Source organism: Belonocnema kinseyi, chromosome 2, assembly GCF_010883055.1.
Source record: "Belonocnema kinseyi isolate 2016_QV_RU_SX_M_011 chromosome 2, B_treatae_v1, whole genome shotgun sequence".
NCBI classification, from domain to species: domain Eukaryota; kingdom Metazoa; phylum Arthropoda; class Insecta; order Hymenoptera; family Cynipidae; genus Belonocnema; species Belonocnema kinseyi.
The window spans coordinates 87,079,034-87,096,085 of NC_046658.1; the positions used below are offsets into that span (position 1 = coordinate 87,079,034).

General features: G+C 28.8%; 1 protein-coding gene across 4 annotated transcripts in view; it reads right to left on the minus strand.

Annotated features, from left to right (window-relative positions):
* Positions 1-16,553, minus strand: part of LOC117166886 (neprilysin-4-like) — an 87,817-nt gene extending 71,264 nt beyond the window's left edge. For 2 of the 4 annotated variants that reach the window (XM_033351317.1, XM_033351314.1), the window contains exon 1: positions 16,202-16,553. The gene's annotated coding sequence lies outside the window, so the exon portion shown is untranslated. Of the gene's footprint in view, positions 1-16,197 lie in introns of all 4 variants that reach the window. The other 2 variants (XM_033351316.1, XM_033351315.1) reach the window with 1 other exon arrangement.
* Between the last annotated feature and the right edge of the window lie 499 nt (positions 16,554-17,052).

Here is a 17,052-nt window from a genome sequence, read left to right on the forward strand (position 1 = left end):
TATTGTATATATAATTATTATAATAATAGTAATTTTTTATAATAATGATAATAATAATGATAATAATAATAATAATAGAGGCTAGAGCCTCGGTGGCTCAATTGGTTAGACACTCTCACTTCACCTCGGAGGTCCGAGGTTCGATTCCTGAGTCGGTATCTATAGAAATTTTTCAGTGTACCTTTACCGACGTTCTGGTGGTTCGGAAGCCACTTTAAGCTGTAGGTCTCTCCCCATCGTGTGCTTGACTGCAACCCAGTCCGTCAATGATGGGGTAAAAACCAGGCTTTGTCTAATATGTCTGGGCAGGCTCATCTCATCAGATCACTTGATTGCATTATAAAAATGCGTCCGTGACTGATGATATATACCGGGACTGCCCCGTGCAAAAATGATCAAATAAAAAATCAAACTTTAACCAGAAATGCCTTCGACATGTTGGACAGTATAAGCCTGTGACAACATTTCAACACAGAAATGTTTTTTTTTTAAATAATAATATAAGAAAGAACATCCGTGGCTCAGGCGATTAATTGCTCGGATTTCATGGCAGATGTCCGGGTTTCGATCGCCGAGCCGGTACCTCTGGAAATTTTTCTATGTACTTCTACAGAGGTTCTGGTGGTTCGGATTCCACTTTAGTCTATAGTTCACCCCACCATGCACTGGTTTGCAACCTAGTCCGTGGATGATAAGGTAAAAACCAGGCTTTGTCCAATAGGGTGGCTAAAATCGCGTTTTATAGAGGGCAACGATCCCCCCAATTTCATTCCAAATCCGAAAAAAGAAAGTCAGTAATTTAAAAAAAAAAAATATTTTTTATTTTAATAGGTGCCGCCGGTTTTCACTTGAAGTTTCTCATGCAAAATGCATGGGGAAAAATAACTTTTTGGAGTTTTTAGAATAATTTTTTATGGTTTGAAAAAATGTGAAGGGAAAGAATGGGGGCCTTTTGAGAATTATCCAACGACAATTGGTCTAGTGGAATATTTATTATCATTGGTTAATTGATATTTTATTATTTAAACAAATGAAATTTGTTTAAATATTTTTTTTGTTTGGAAATAAATTTTTTCCCTAAAAATGATTACTATTGGTCTAGTGGAATATTTATTAACATTAGTTCATTAGTTTTCAATTATTTAAACGAATGAAATTGGTTTAAATAATTTCGTTTCGATTTTTTAAATAAAAATTATTACTGTGGGTCTAGTGGAATATTTATCAGTAATAATTAATTACTGATTAATAATTAATTTAATAATAATTCATTTATCAGTAATATTCAAGTCATCACTTTTTTTTTTAAATTAATCGAACAATGCTGATAAATATTCCACTGAAGAAATAATAATTATTTTTGATAAAAAAAATATTTAAGCAAATCCCATTTGTTGAAACAATTTAAAATTATTGAAATAATGTTGATAAATATTATACTAGACCAACAGTAATAATTTTTATTAAAAAAGTCGAAACTAAATTATTTAAACAAATTCCTTTTGTTCGAACAATTAAAAATGAATGAACCAATGTTATTAAATATTCCACTAGACTAACAGTAATAATTTTCAGGGACAAAAAATTTTCGAAAAAAAATTATTTAAACCAATTCTATTTTTTTTAATAATTAAAAATTACTTAACTAATTATAATAGATATTCCACTAGACCAATATTAATCATTTTCAGTATAAAAAGACGAGAATACAATGTTCAAAGGGTCGATTTCATGAAGAATTGACATTTTTGGTTTTAAGGTTTTAAGAATCATTTTCTTAATTATAGGGCTTTATTAAATCAATTATTTTTACTTTAATCCATAGAAAAATAAATTTGATTAAATAGGATTAAACTTCATCGGGTAAAGTGTCCCAGACTATCTTCAAATTTATATAGCGTTATATCTTTTAAAAGAAAGCTTGAAATCGAATTATTAAAGGCAAGTATTTTTTCCAAAATAATGATCAGAATTACAAGATTTGGACTCATGACTTTTTTTTAATGATGAAACTATGTTTTCACATCGACTTAAAATATATTTTCAAACATCTTTGTTAATTGGCTAAAATAAGATCCGCTATTTCAAAAATAAAAATTTGAGAATATTTCAAGGTTTTTACCAGACCGACGTAATGTTATAAGATCTCCAAGGAATCTAATTATTATTTTAGAAAGTTGCGGTTTTTTCTAAAGTTTTTTCAATTGTTGCCCTCTTTTTACTCAGTGAGATAATAATTTTTCTTTGACTTTTCAGTTAGGAAGTAATAATAAATATTCATATTAATTTATACAAAAAGGATCTCAGTAAGTACTGCAAGGAAGATTAACATTCAGTATGATCCATATAGAAAAATTTGAGAATATTGTAAATATCTTATCTATTTCAGAAAAGATATTCACAAAATAGAACGAGATTATTTAAAAATAATTTCCTTTATTTTTTGTTAATCATTTGTTTTTAACGTAATAACTAAAACAATAATATAATAAAAAATAGAATAATAATTTTTTAAACAATCATGTTTTTAACTTGCATTAATTATCAGCTCACTAGCTGAAAAAGTTGACAAAAAGTGGAAACCGTAAGAAAAAAACGCAAATATCTTTTAATGCTCATTTAATGTTTTAATATAATAAATCGTAACTTAATTTAGAACTTGTATAAAAAATTAAATCTTCGAAGTTTGTAAACGACGAAATTTAAAAGAGTTAAACTTCCAAGGCTTTAAAACGTTGAACTTCTTTCAAAGAAAAAATTCACACCAAATTTGATTTGGTAATTTGAAAGATATAAAATTAAAAAGAATCTGCAGTGTGAATTTGAAGTCCTGGTAATTAAAAAAATACTTTGTAGAATAAATTTTACTGGAAATGTTAAAGCTTCAAAATTTAAAAACCCTAAATCATTCAATATTAAGTCATATTTTCGAGTGAAATTGTGTTTAGAACGAAACTTCAAGGTAATCCTACCAAAATGTAATTAATTTGAACACGGAGAAATATGGATTTCATTGATTTAAGACCCGAGACAAACTTTCTAAGCTTTTTGTCCTAGAAAAAAATTGAAATTTCGCAAATGTATTCTGGATTAAAATCTGAGAACAAAAAATGGCATCCGCTGCCTTGCGAAGCGAATACTAATTTTCTCTTAAGATCAAGCGTGCAAGTCTTGATTCTTCAACATTCTGGATGTTCTATTAACTTCAACGATTCACACAGATCTCTCATTTCTACATGAGTAAGCTAAAAACAAGTGAAATCAGGATATAATCCAAATTACTCTGTGAATAATGTAATTGGAAATTTATAAATAATTATAACCATATTTCATTGAAATAATTAAAAAATTTATTTGAGATCGTACTTATTAAAACTTGCTTACTCTGTAAGTCTAAAAATATCTAAAACTAAAAACTAAAATTTTCAAGTAAAAATATTAATTTTCAAAAAAGTAAATAATTTCTAATCAAATAATTAACTTTTTAACCAAAAAGATGAATTTTTAATTAGTTTTATACTAAAAAACAACGAATTTTCAACAAATTACATGTATTATCAAACAAAAATATTGAAGTTAAATTTGTAGTTAAAAAATAATTATTATTTCACCCAAAAGTACAAATTTCAACAAATTAGTGAAATTTAAAACTAATGATATGAATTTCTTACTAAAATGATGAATCTTCAAGCAACAAAAGTAAAGTTTAACAGAATAATCCAACTTTCTACCAGGTAGTGCCGAAAACTGCAATAGTTAATATTTCAACCAAAGATTTTGTAATACTAAAATAAAAAACAGTTAAGTTTATCTCAAAAAGACAAATTTTCAGAAAATTATTTGAATCCACAACCAAACAATTGACTGTTCTACCAAAAAAGATTAAACTGCTATCAAAAGATATACATTTTTAAACCAAAACAAAGAATTTTAAATGCTTAGACTTCGAATGCTAGACTTTAATTCTACCAAGAGGATGAATTTTCAATTAAACAGGTGAATCCTTAACCAAAACAGATGAAATGTCTAGAAAAAGACGGGCTTTCAACCAAAAAAGTTTAAATTATTTTAATTAAAACGGATAACTTTTCACACAATTTTTCAATTTTTAAGAAATTAATTAAATTTTTAACAAACACTTAAAATTTTATCTAAAAAAGATTGTCATTTATAGTTTTAGGAATAATAGTTCAAGTAATAAAATAATCTTGGATTACGCTGTACACGTATCTAAAGTGATAATTTGTCTCGTAACTCAAAAAAGTAAATAATGGGATTTTTAACACGATAGGTATCAAAATCGAGGTCGGTCTTTTTCTTAGCCAATTTTTGTCATTATTCATTTATACCCATCGCTGATAAGAATACGGTACAGTTATGAAGTAATGATAATTAAGAAAGGAAAAATATAGATATACACATTATTTTTAAAGTAACAAAGTATAGGAAAGATATTACTTGAGGAGACAGGCCAAGAGACTGATATAGATAATATAAAGTGATTCAGAAAGTTCATATACAAAGAAAAGGGAGATGAAAGCAACTGCAATAATTATATAGGTATCAGCTTATTGAGTACCATGAATAAAATATATTTAAAAATACTTATTCGTAGGTTAATGAAAACCACAAAAGAAAAGATATGAGAAGTCCAAAGTGGATTTATGCTGGGTTGATCATGTACGGATCAAATGTTTAGTTTAAGACAGATAACAGAAGACAGTTTGAGGGTAAGAAACAATATGTTCTGTGCATTTGTTGACATAGACAAAGCGTTTGACAAGGTGGATTCAATCAAAGTTTGAGAATTCCTGAAAGAGTGCAGTCAATGGACGGCTTCTACACGGAGAGAAATTTCCATGTACAAGCAATAAAAACAATATATACTGGTAGGAAAGCGAGAGTAAGGGTAAATGGAAAACTGAGTGACTCACTGTAAAAACTATGGCTCCATTTTAATTTAAACTAGCAAACGAAAATAATGCAAAGGGAGTATTGTATTAATGACTTGCAAGTTCATGCTTAAAAGAAACAGAAAAAATTTAAAATAGACAAAAATTTTGTCTCACGTCGGTCCTATCTTGATACAAAAAGAAAGTTTTACTAAAACGTCGTTTACTGGCATCGAAATAAAGGGGCATTAAAATAGAGCCACCCGAGACTATATTTTTGGAAGACCGTTTCAATCCCGAAAACTAGCCTTCAAATTAGCCTTTTTTTACAGTGCTGGTTCGGTGTTATGCAAGGTCTTAGACAAGGATATGTTATGAACTCAGGGGCTATTCACGAAATACGTGATACATTTTTCAGGAACTTCTGACCACTCCCCTCCTGCGTGATACTTTTTCCATTCGTCTTAACAAGAAGAATGATACTTCGGCAGACCCCCCCCCCCTAAACGTATTAGGTATTTTGTGAATGAACCCTCATGGCTATTTATTATATTGATGGACAAGTGTCTAAGAATAGCCCTTTTCAACGAAGAAGCTATGGATCTCGAGACAGTGAGGGTACTTGGTTTAACATTCGTAGATGATGAGGTGGTTATGACAGAGTCAATCGAAGACTTGCAAAGAATGTTGAGAAAACTGAACACATGCATAAAGAACATAGACCTCAAAATTATCGCGAACAAAATAAAAATTATTGGAACTAAAGGAAATGATGAGAAAACAATGTGCAACATTATCCTGAATAATGAGGGAATATAGCAATTTGATAAGTACGTATGTTTTGGTAGCCTATTCACTAGTAACGGAAAGATAGATGAGGAGTTAGATAGGCGCATAAATGAAGGTAAGAACATTATCGGTAGAGCAGGGTCGATTATCAGAAGTAAAAATATATTAAATAAAGTTAAAAGGGCAATGCATAATTCTATACTTATACCGACTGTAATCTGCGGTAGCGACACGTGGATCTATCAGGAAAAGGAAAAGAGTAAAATTAATGCGATTAACATGAAATTCCTGCACGTGATATGCGGCAGCACACTGATGGACAAAGTAAGCAATGATATAATCCTCGAAGAATGTGTTGTAGAGAAGACACTAGTTCACATATGTAAAACAAAATGGTCAAGATGGTTTGGGTGTTGAGGTAAAGAAAGGTGAAGACTAACAAAACAATTGGATCAAGGTAAAGTAAATGGCAGTGTGCTCGGAGGCAGACTGCAGAAAGAATGGTTAGAATGTTTGAATGAGACCCTAATTAGAAGAGACATAAGAAGCCATATAAACACAAGAGCTTGCATGAGAAAATGCATGGACGTGACAAGAGAGGTATGCCAGGACAGAAAAGTGTGGAGACAAATAGTTTATAAGAAATGCATGAAAAAGACTGTGAGTGGAGTAAATGACACCTAAAACAAAAGACAATGGAAACTAATGGAGCCAAGTGGGGAGCCTCACATGATAATTCTCGGCCAATATAAAAATCTATGCCCCCTACCCCACATTACTCCCTTCCACAACGAGTGAGTCAGGCTAAATGGCATAATAATAATGTTCATTAGGATGTGTCAACTTTTTTTAGTGGCCACTAATAGTAAAAATAAATATTGAATTCGAAATTTTGTTTTAGATTCAAAAAGAGGACAAAATAACAAAAAATGCATAAAATAATTGAAGCCGTTTGTCAAAAACGGGCCTGAGTAGTAGCCTGGCTATTATTAAACTAAATACGCAAAACGGGTCTATTATATGTACCCTTCTAAATTCTGCTATAAAAATTGTATTAATAATAAAAGAGTGGCCCCTGACCTAGAAAATCGGAAAAAGTGGGAATTAGCCCTAAATTTTCAGCACCGGTATAAAGACGGGATTTTTTTTTTAATTTGAGAACGAAAACCTGCTGCATTGATATTTAATATAGTAATTACATAGGTAGCTTGCAATTTAATTCAATCTATCAGACTTCACACTTTTCCCCCTAACCCCTCTTCCTTTTTTTAAAGAATTCCTCTTTTTCCTCTGTTTTGAAGAAAATGAGCCTTTTCTCGTTTTTTTCTCTTATAAAACCCAATAAGAAAATTTAATTATTCTTATTTGAAAGTTTGTTCTTTTTAATTGGAAAGTTTATTATAATATTTGTGGTATCTTTCCTTCAGAAGTCATTTCTTGTTGTTGAAAAATCAACTGTATTTTTTTGCCATTCGTCTTTTTTGATAGAAAATTGGTCCTTTGGGATAGAAAATTGATCCTTTTTTATGGAAAATGCATATTTTAATGCAAAGTTATTTTTGTTTGTTATAAGATTCATTTTTTTGTTGAAAGTTCGTCTATTTACTTGAAAGATTAACTATTTTATTATAAATAGAACTGTTATGTTAGAAATTAATTTTTTTGGTTGAAAATTTAACTATTTGGTGGTAAATTCATCTTTTTTGGCTGGAAATTACCTTTTCTGTTGAAAAACTATCTTTTCGGGTTTAAATGTAAAATGTTTTCAACAACATTCGAATTTTTATCTAGAAAAACTCAACATTTTTGTTAGAAATTTATCTTTTTTGGTTGAAAATTTTACTATTTTGTTAAAAATGCAATATATTCCGGCTTGCAATCACATAAATATCTTACCTACATTAACTTTATTTAAAAAAATTAATTCCCAAATTATTCTCGTCTTTTCTTAAAAATCATCCTATTCTACTTTTTTCAGATCATTTTCGATTGTGAAGTCTAAAATAATAACTTTTACAATAATTTACATGATATATTTTACGTTTTAGTTCTATAATGTTTAATTTTTTTTTAATTTATATTTTATAATTACGGTCAACCGGGAGAAATTTAATTTTTGTCTGGGAAAATCGGGAAATAACCTGAATTTTTATTGAAGTTTGAGTGGTCTCACTGGATGTCTAATTCACTTTAAGATTCATACAAAATATGATGATTGTCGAATAATTTCATAAAAAGCCCTTTAGTAAAGAAAGATACAAGCTAAATCATGAACTGTTGCATATCTTATTGTCAAAAACAGATCTAAGTATTAAAAACAAATTTCATGAGCGTCAGTAATTAAATAAGGTTAGAAATTTTCTGTATTATTTAAATTTTCCTCTACAGTTTTAAAATTATCACTTTGAAGACAAAAAAAGCTTCAAAAAAATGAAAATAGTATGCAGAAATGAAGAGAGGTAAAAAATTGTTTGTAATTTTCCGAAAACGCAGATAGAATATACAACGTGAAAAAGTGATCTTGGGAAAATATTAGTAAGATCCCTTTACTAATATTAGTAAGCCTTTCTTTGACAAGAAATTGATGAATTTAAATTCAGACAAATTCGTATCAATATAAGGATGTACACGTACAATCAATCTTAAAAGAGCCTATCTTTAAAATGTTTTATAAAATATACAAAACTAGATCTATTATTAATTTCTGAAAGTTTTCATGGACGCTCTTAATCGTGCTTCAGCAAAAAATAATTGAGGTTAAAATTGTTTATTTAACCATAGATGTTCAGAGTTTTAGCCTTTGCTTTCTATTTAGGTAAAAGTAACAGTTATTATTTAATCATAATGATCAGGGCCTCATTTTATTCTTTAAGGAATTCTTTATACAATTCTATTTGGATGGGTTTTATAAAAAAAAATGAATTCAGAAATCATACAGTTATTAGTGTTATAAACATTGCTAGGTTCAATTTTAATAAATTCAACCAAACTGAAATTGTAGAGAAACATTCAAACTGTAAAATGAGGCCTTGATCATTAGGATGAAATAAGGATTAGATAACTTTTCCCTGCAGAAAAAGCAAAAACTAATAGTTTGAATAAGTTCTGGTAAATAAATAATTATAACCTGAATTATTATTTTCTAAAGTAATAATAATATTATATATATATTCTGACATAAATAAATAAACTCTGCATAATTTTTTTTCATATTAAAAAAATAATGTTATAGTTGTATATTTTGATCAATATAGTGCACAAATTAAAGGTGTATGGTCCTTATTTTCTTATGTTCGAAGAATGATATATAGTTTTTTAATAAGACACAGAAAATTATATTTTTTATTCGCAGAGGCTAGTAATTTATTGCCTTGCAAAACAAAAGATATATATGCATAATCAAACACAGCAATTTGTTTTGAGAATGCATTAATGGGCTTTGACTCTTTAAGAATATGCTTTCAATTTCGTACCCATCCTCGTATGTACGTATGGCGTACGTGATTTTAATAATTCAGCACGAATGCCAATTCACTCTCGTGCTTACGACCGTGTACCACGTGCTATAAAATTAAACGAATTATCATGAATTTGTACAACTTTTGTTAAAATTCTATTATCTTAATCTTTAGCTGCGATGTGAATTAAAAAGTTGAACTAATTTTTCGGTTTTTTTTTCTTTCTATATTGCTCATTTGTATTATTTTATTATATAAACTTTCATCTTAACAAAGGATACTTAACAGTTTTACATTCTCACCATAATGAGAAAGAATTGTTCTTGTGTGAAAACTGACTATGACGCATTTATTTAAATCTCCAAGTTTTGAGGTCCTCTGTGTCAGAAAAAATAGTTTTTACGTCGGAGCCTGTTTGTCTGTTGTTGCCTGTATATCAGATAACTTTTGAAAGACTACTCGGATTGGATTGTACTTTGGCGCACTCTTTAAGGTTGTAAAAATGAAAAAACGAATTCATTAGCCAGTTATTTTAGATATAAATGCAAAAATTTCAAACGCTTTCAAAATTTTTGAGACTGATTTTTTTTTCGTTAAAAGGAAAGTTTAAAGAGTTATACCATTTTCAAAATTAAAAAAAAATATGCTGAACATTTTAAGCACATGCTATGAAAAAAGTCAAAAGAACAAAAACGTTAAGTTTTTAAAAACCCTACAATATTATCATAAAAACTTTTGAATTTTTTCGAAAATTTACATTTTTATCGCACAGAATAATAATAAAAAACTACATTTGGCGGTCAAGCTAAACAAAATACGAAAAAATATACAAAAGATAAAAAAAATAAACAACATTCATTCACGCAAAAATAGCTACAAATTTGTTATTAATAATTTTTTTACAGGATGAGTAGTTTCTGCTTTAATAGTGAAAAATAACATTAACAATAAAATAATTATTACGCACCAAAAAAAGAGCTGCAAATTTCTTATGAATAATTGTTTGATAGGACGCGCAGTTTTTGTATTATTCATAAAAAATATAATTAAAATTTTTTTTGAAATTGAAAACAACACCAAGTGACGAAAAAAATGAGAAGAACAAAGTTGTTCAACCAAAAAAAAAATCTAAAAATTTCTTATAAACTCTCATTATATAAATATATTAGAAATAAAAAATTTAAAAGGACACAAGCTTCAATAACATTTTATTTAATAAATTTTTTCGCCTAAATTATGTCTACAAATGTGCTTAGAACCAATTTACGCTAGGATGCATATTTTTAGTTTAAATCGTAAAAAATAAAATTGAAAGTAAACAAATTAAAATTATGGAAAAACGATACAAGTTGCAAACAAAATTTCAATAACAATTCTTTTCGCATAGCTTGCACACTTTTTACAATTATAAAAATAAGACAATTAAAAGACGCATGTTTTAATACCAATACAATGTCATTTGTACTTAATTTTCCAACATCTGAATAAGCAATCGCAGACTGAGGTACATAAATAAATATGATATACGTTTCATACAATAGTGTTGAGCAAAATGAAGGAAAGTTACAATTTTGGACAAAATCGAGTTCAAATCACGAGATACGTGATGAGAATGTGTTCGTCAAAGCCGAAGAAACTTTAACAAAATAGAATTAACAATTACCAAATTACGTTTGTCGACGATTTGACCTTTAATTTTAAAAAGTCCGTGCACAAATGTCGGGGAAATACAAATACCGAGCGCGAGAACCAACAGTCACGCGTCCTATAGGGGCGCTCAAACTTGCGAGCGCAGCGCGCGACGATAATGTGCCCGCGCAACGAGCAGATTTTTTTCATTCAAAATTATTGACTATAATTTTCTCGGATTTCAAGCAAAATTCGAGAACCTTACAAGAAAAGTTGGTTGAACCTTAAATTAAAAGTTAAAAGTGAACTTAAATTAAGCAAAAATTTATCTACATTTAAGTAAGGCTAACTAGGGTAACCACTGACCGGGAAACACGGGAATGAGCCTAGAATTTGGAGCACCGGTAAGAAGCCGGATAATAACTGGGATATTTTTTTATATGGGAATTTTTCAGATTTCTTTTACTTTTGCAAGAAATATCGTCTAGTATTTCGAAAAAATCTGTTTGGAATTGTGGTCAGTGTTACCAACCATTTCCGCCGAAATATTGAAGATCATTGTATATTTACGATTTTTAAGTTAATTTTTTGTTCATAAATTAATGTTTCTTTTATAATATTTATTTAGGAATTTAATCCTTGGGTTGTTAGATCGTTCAAATAATGAAGCTCCTTTTATAATTATTTGAGAATCAAAACTTCCTTTTTAGATACTCAACATTCAACATGGGTTATCATATTCTGTTTTCAAATATAAAATTTATCCACTTATGGTGATTTCGGGTATATAAAAGTTTTTTCCTGTTTTCAAAAAAATTTCCCTTTTTCTCCTTGTTCTCGTTTTTTCATGAAAATAAGAGCTAGATTAATAGAACCCATTAAGAAAAGTCAACTATCTTTGGTTGAAAGTAAATACTTTTTCATTATTTTTCTATCTATCTATCTATTATCTCTCCTTTGTTTAAACTATCTACTATTTGATTAAAAATTTATTTTGTTTAATATTAAACTATTTTGTTAAAAAGTAATCTTTTTCGGTTAAAATTAAATTTTTTTCGTTGAAAGTTCATTCTTTTTATTTGAAAAGCCTGCTGATATATTTTTAATTCATCTCTTTTGATCGAAAATTCAACTATTATGCCGAACATTTGTCTTTTAGGATTGACAAATTGGTTCTTTAAAAATTTATCTTGAGGTAGAAAAGTCGTCTTTCCTGTTTGAAAATCAATGCCTTTTTATTAAAAAGTATATTATTATATTTTTGGTTTAGAATTTATCTCTTTTGGTTTAAATATCTACCATTATTTGGTTGAAAATAAAACTGTTTTATTGAAAAGTCACCTTCTTTGGTTGAAAATTCATTTTTTTATTAAAATTTAATTATTTTGATTTAAAAAGTATAATTCGGGTGAAAATATCTAATCTCGGGTTAAAATTAAGTGTTTTGTTGAAAATTCACCTTTTCACGTTTAAAAATCAAATGTTTAAAAATTTTGTCTACAACATTAAATTTTGTAGTACTGTCTAATACTACGGAATTTTGTATACACCTAATCAATTTTCAGCTTTCATCTCCAGCTTCCATTTGCAACCGGTTAATCTTACCGAAAATTTCGCAGTATATGATTTTTTATATTTGTTTATTTTCTGAAGTTATTTAAGTATTCTTTTTTCCCTTGTATCTTACTAAGTTCTTATTGATCTTTGATAATCTAATGGAAATGATAAGTAGTTTTCTTATGATAAGGTATTGGAAATTATCTTTTTATCAAAAGTTCTATAATTAACCAAAATTGTCAAATAAAAACAGTTTTGTATTATGGAAAGTTTGTTTTAATACTCAAAGGATTCGATCAATATAGTTATTGTTTAAAGTGAGGGACAACATTTTCATGTTATAATGGAAATGATTACTAATTAAATTACCCGAGCATTAGGGATAATTTTTGATCAATTGTTGCGGCTCTGTACGTATAGGTCATGATGCCAAATTTAGAATACTTTGAATTATTTGGAAAATTAATGGCAATATACAGAAATCTTTGAAGACGTTGTAGAAATATATTCCAGTTTTCTGACATTTTTTGAATGTTATCAAATTGAATCGAAATCATTAAAAATATTTCTAAATTGATCAAAATCCATGGCTTTTTTACATTTTTAAAGTACTCGAAATGCAATTTCTTAGAGATTTCTCAATCAAATACATCCTATTTTTATTGCTTTTAGCACTTTGTTTAACGCATTGGTGGATCAATAAAATAGATTGTATTTTTTTTCTATTTTGTTATAGATCGAAAACTGATGAAGTTCTCAAAAGTTATATTTTGAAGCACCACTTAGTGGTCTAGATTAAAAATAGTAAAGAAAAAAAAGAAAGAAAACCATGGTTAAGACGTCGCAGAGAGTTCAAATAGGTTGTTGTCGTGCCTTGCGCACTAAACTGTCAAGAAACTTCCGCTAACTGAAATTGGTTGTCCGTTTGAAGATTTTTGATATGTAACAAGAAATATTACTTTTTGTAATATTTCTGACGAAAAATAATTTACATGTTTATCATTCAATCTAATCGAAACTATTTTTCTTTTATTTCCTCTTCCTTTCTATTCTACATAGGTTAAACGCCAAAACACTTAAAAACTGTATCAGAAAAAAATATTTGTTAAATTTCAACATTCATAAATTTAGTAACGTATATTTTAGAATTTGGCTTCAGATGTATGAGAAAAAAAATTATTGCAGAAGACTCATGACTAAACCTGAAAAAAATAATTGTTCGAATGAAAACCTACAGTTTTTAAGATATTCTTACATTTTTAACATTCAGTTGAAACTGTTTGTCAAAAAGAGGCGTTACCACTAAAATATCAATTTCGATAAAAATAAAAAAAGAGGATCAACATAAATGTGAATTAATAATTCTATGGATACTTACAAACCAGGTCAATAAAATGTTTTAGATCGTTTTTACTATCTAAGTTTAAAAGTTGATTTTCAATAAAACGTGACAAAAACACTCCTTTTAGAAGAAAATTGATTTTAATAAAATTTCTGCTAAGATTCCTTTTCCAAGATACAAATTCTGTTTGCGTTTTCGGAAAGTCGCACACTATTTTTACTTTCCTTTATTTCTGCATATTATTTTAATTTTCTCGAAACGTTTTCTGTTTTAAAATTGTTGATTTTAGAGCTGTTTAAGACAATTTAAATACTACAGACATTTTTCAACCTCATTCTAAACTTTTTTATTATTGACATTCCTTGAAATAAATTTTTTTTACGATACTTATATCCGTTTCTACCATTGAAATAATAGTTGAAGACTTGCAATACAGAATTAGATAGCCAAAAAAAAGATGGGGATTTTTCAAATGAGCGAAAAAACATTCTGTAAATTCGAAATCACTATTTGAAGGGGAACCAAAGGTCCACTCTTGAGCCGAAATGTGGCTACATCGAGGCCAAAAAAGTTTATTCAAATAATGCTATGCAGATTCGATGAAATGAATGTGAAAATCGATAATCTCGAAATTATACGAACCAAAAACTGAAGCAGGATTGGCTACGGATTGCGATAAAAGATTTAATTTTCAGTTTAGAAGTAAAATAAAACCACGCTTTCGAGACCTAACAATCTTGAATAAGGTTAAATAAAGTTTAATTTTTAAAAGTTATCAAATTCCGAAAAAATCGACTGAGAATTTTGAGATTCTAATTTTAAAGGCTTTCAAACATTGACATTTTTGGTTTTTTATAATACTTCGATCCGTTTTTAACAATGAGACAACAGTTGAACAGTTGCAATGTAGAACTAGATAGCCAACAAAATGGGGATTTTTCAAAAGACCGAAAAAACATTCTGTAAAATCAAAATCATTATTTGAAGATTAAACAAAAGTCCGATCTTGAGCCGAAGTGTGGCTAAATTAGGACAAAAAAGACTTGAATAAATATTTGTATGCAGGTTCGAGAAAAAGAATGCAGAAATTGATAATCTCAAATTTACACCAACAAAATATTAAAGCAGGATTGGCCGTAGATTGTGATAAACACTTCAATTTTTAATTTACAAATAAAATAAATCCATGCTTGTGAGATATTAAATTTCTGATTTTTTTTCAATTTTTCCCAACAATAAAAATTTGCCTCCGAGGCATGTGGTTGCTCAATCAGAATTAAAAATATTTGATACAAATTTCGTCTTGTAAATTATTGTATGAAAAATGATATACATATCGGGAAAATCCTTTAACAACAATTTAGATTTGATTTCAAAGAATTTTTAATGCAAAACCCCATATTTTGATAAAAATGTTGGTGCGATCGACACTTCAATTTATGATTTAGGTTGTATTTTTTGTTTACTGAAGATTTTTCTAGCTTAGCTTATTTTTTTATTTTATTAAATTATCGTCCTTTCAAGTGAATAAATTATTTTCATTTTTTCTTAGATTTAGACTATTTTGTGGTATTTTGGATTTTAAACTCTGATCTCAGCGGATATTTTTAAAGTTACATAGATATCTATTTTATAAGAATCATTATTTTTAATCATTTGCAAGATTAATAACACATCACTGATATACTTTTTATAAAAGAATTCAGTAGAACATATGTAATTTACCCTTTTCGCGTTTTTAGTTTCATTTTGAACAAAACACTACTGAGGCCCTTTTTGACAAATGGCTTCAATGCTTTTAATTATGTTCAAACTTTTATTACCATAGCGGTTATTACCCTAGCGTGTATTTTTCAATACAAAAAGAAGGAAATGTTATTTGTCTCTACTATAAATATTTTTGTACTAATAATAAAAGAAACAACATTTTTTTCGAAAAATGACATTTTATTAAAAACAGAATGACATTTCTTTTCAAAGTTTTGCAACAAATTCCTTATTTGGATTATGAATTCTAATAAATCTGGTTTTTAGAACATTATGCACTAAACTGGAAATCCGACAAGATTGACTTGCTCCGCACAAAGCAAATAATCCAAAATAATCTTATCGGAAACAATGATAGCAGGCCAGAAATCATAATAATTGAGCAGAAAACACATGTGCAAATAATTAATCGAACATTACTTCTGTCCCGATTTGATTCGATGATACTCAAGATTCCGATAAACGATGTTGTTAACTGCACACGTGAGCTTGCATTAAACTCAGTGATTAAGAATATGTAAACGATGCACGTGCTTATACTATATTGTTATTTACGGTGCCATGTTGTGTTATAAAAAATAAATTACAATCCAATTAAAGTCTCAATAAAAATTCAAACTTTGTCATTGTATCTCTAATTCTTTTATCTCACTCCTAAGCTTTTGCGACTCAAAAACTGTTTTGATCTATACAAAAGGATTTCGGAAGTTGTATGGAAAATGCGTGCACATAATTTATAATTCCGTATAAATAAAAGACTTACCAACCGTTTTCTGAGATTTGATTTTAATAATCACAATCTCATAGTTTTTCCTCTGACGAAAAGGTGCGTTTTCACAATGTATTAAGGGAAGCTATTCACGGGCAATGACATCCACAAAGACCTGATTTGATTGTCAACGTTTTCTTTAAATATATTTTTGGTATTTTATTAAAACAAAATGTGCTAATTAAAAATAATAATTTTTCAAATTTCTATAAATGACACAATTCCCGATGGTATTTTCTTTAACACTTATGCGAATGGGGTGTTTTGTAAAAATTGTGCACTAATTGATCTTTCGACTTCTAAAGCTGCAGATAGTGGGAGATGGATCCACTGCACATTTACGCTTTGTAGCCGATTCTCAACTAAAGCAAAGCACGACTTTGCTGGCGCGTAACTTTAATCTTTGAAATCCCCACCCCACCCTCATCGCGGGCCACCTCTCCACCCCCGCAACCTTCTTCTTCCCCTTCTTCGTGCTTCTCCGCTTAAAAGATACATTGGTTCAAAAGTGGCGGGCTACCGGTGATTGAAAGAGCTGGCATTTGCCGCAAGGCCTTTGACATGGAAGGTGTACGTCCTTCTCTAAATGCCAGTTTTCTGCATTTTTCTGCATTATTCTACATTTTTCTACATGATAAGGAAGTGATGACAAAAACCACCGTTTACTATGTATGGGTTTGGGATGCATGTTTTATAGCTTCTTTTGTCTGCATTTTTGTCAAACAAATTCTCTACATCTGAATTCTAGTAATGACCAAATGCATTTCAAAACATGCAGGGCGGCGTACAGAGTGGGAGGAATCGGAAATTTAATGTTTAGAATCCACTACAGCCTACGATTCTTGAAAG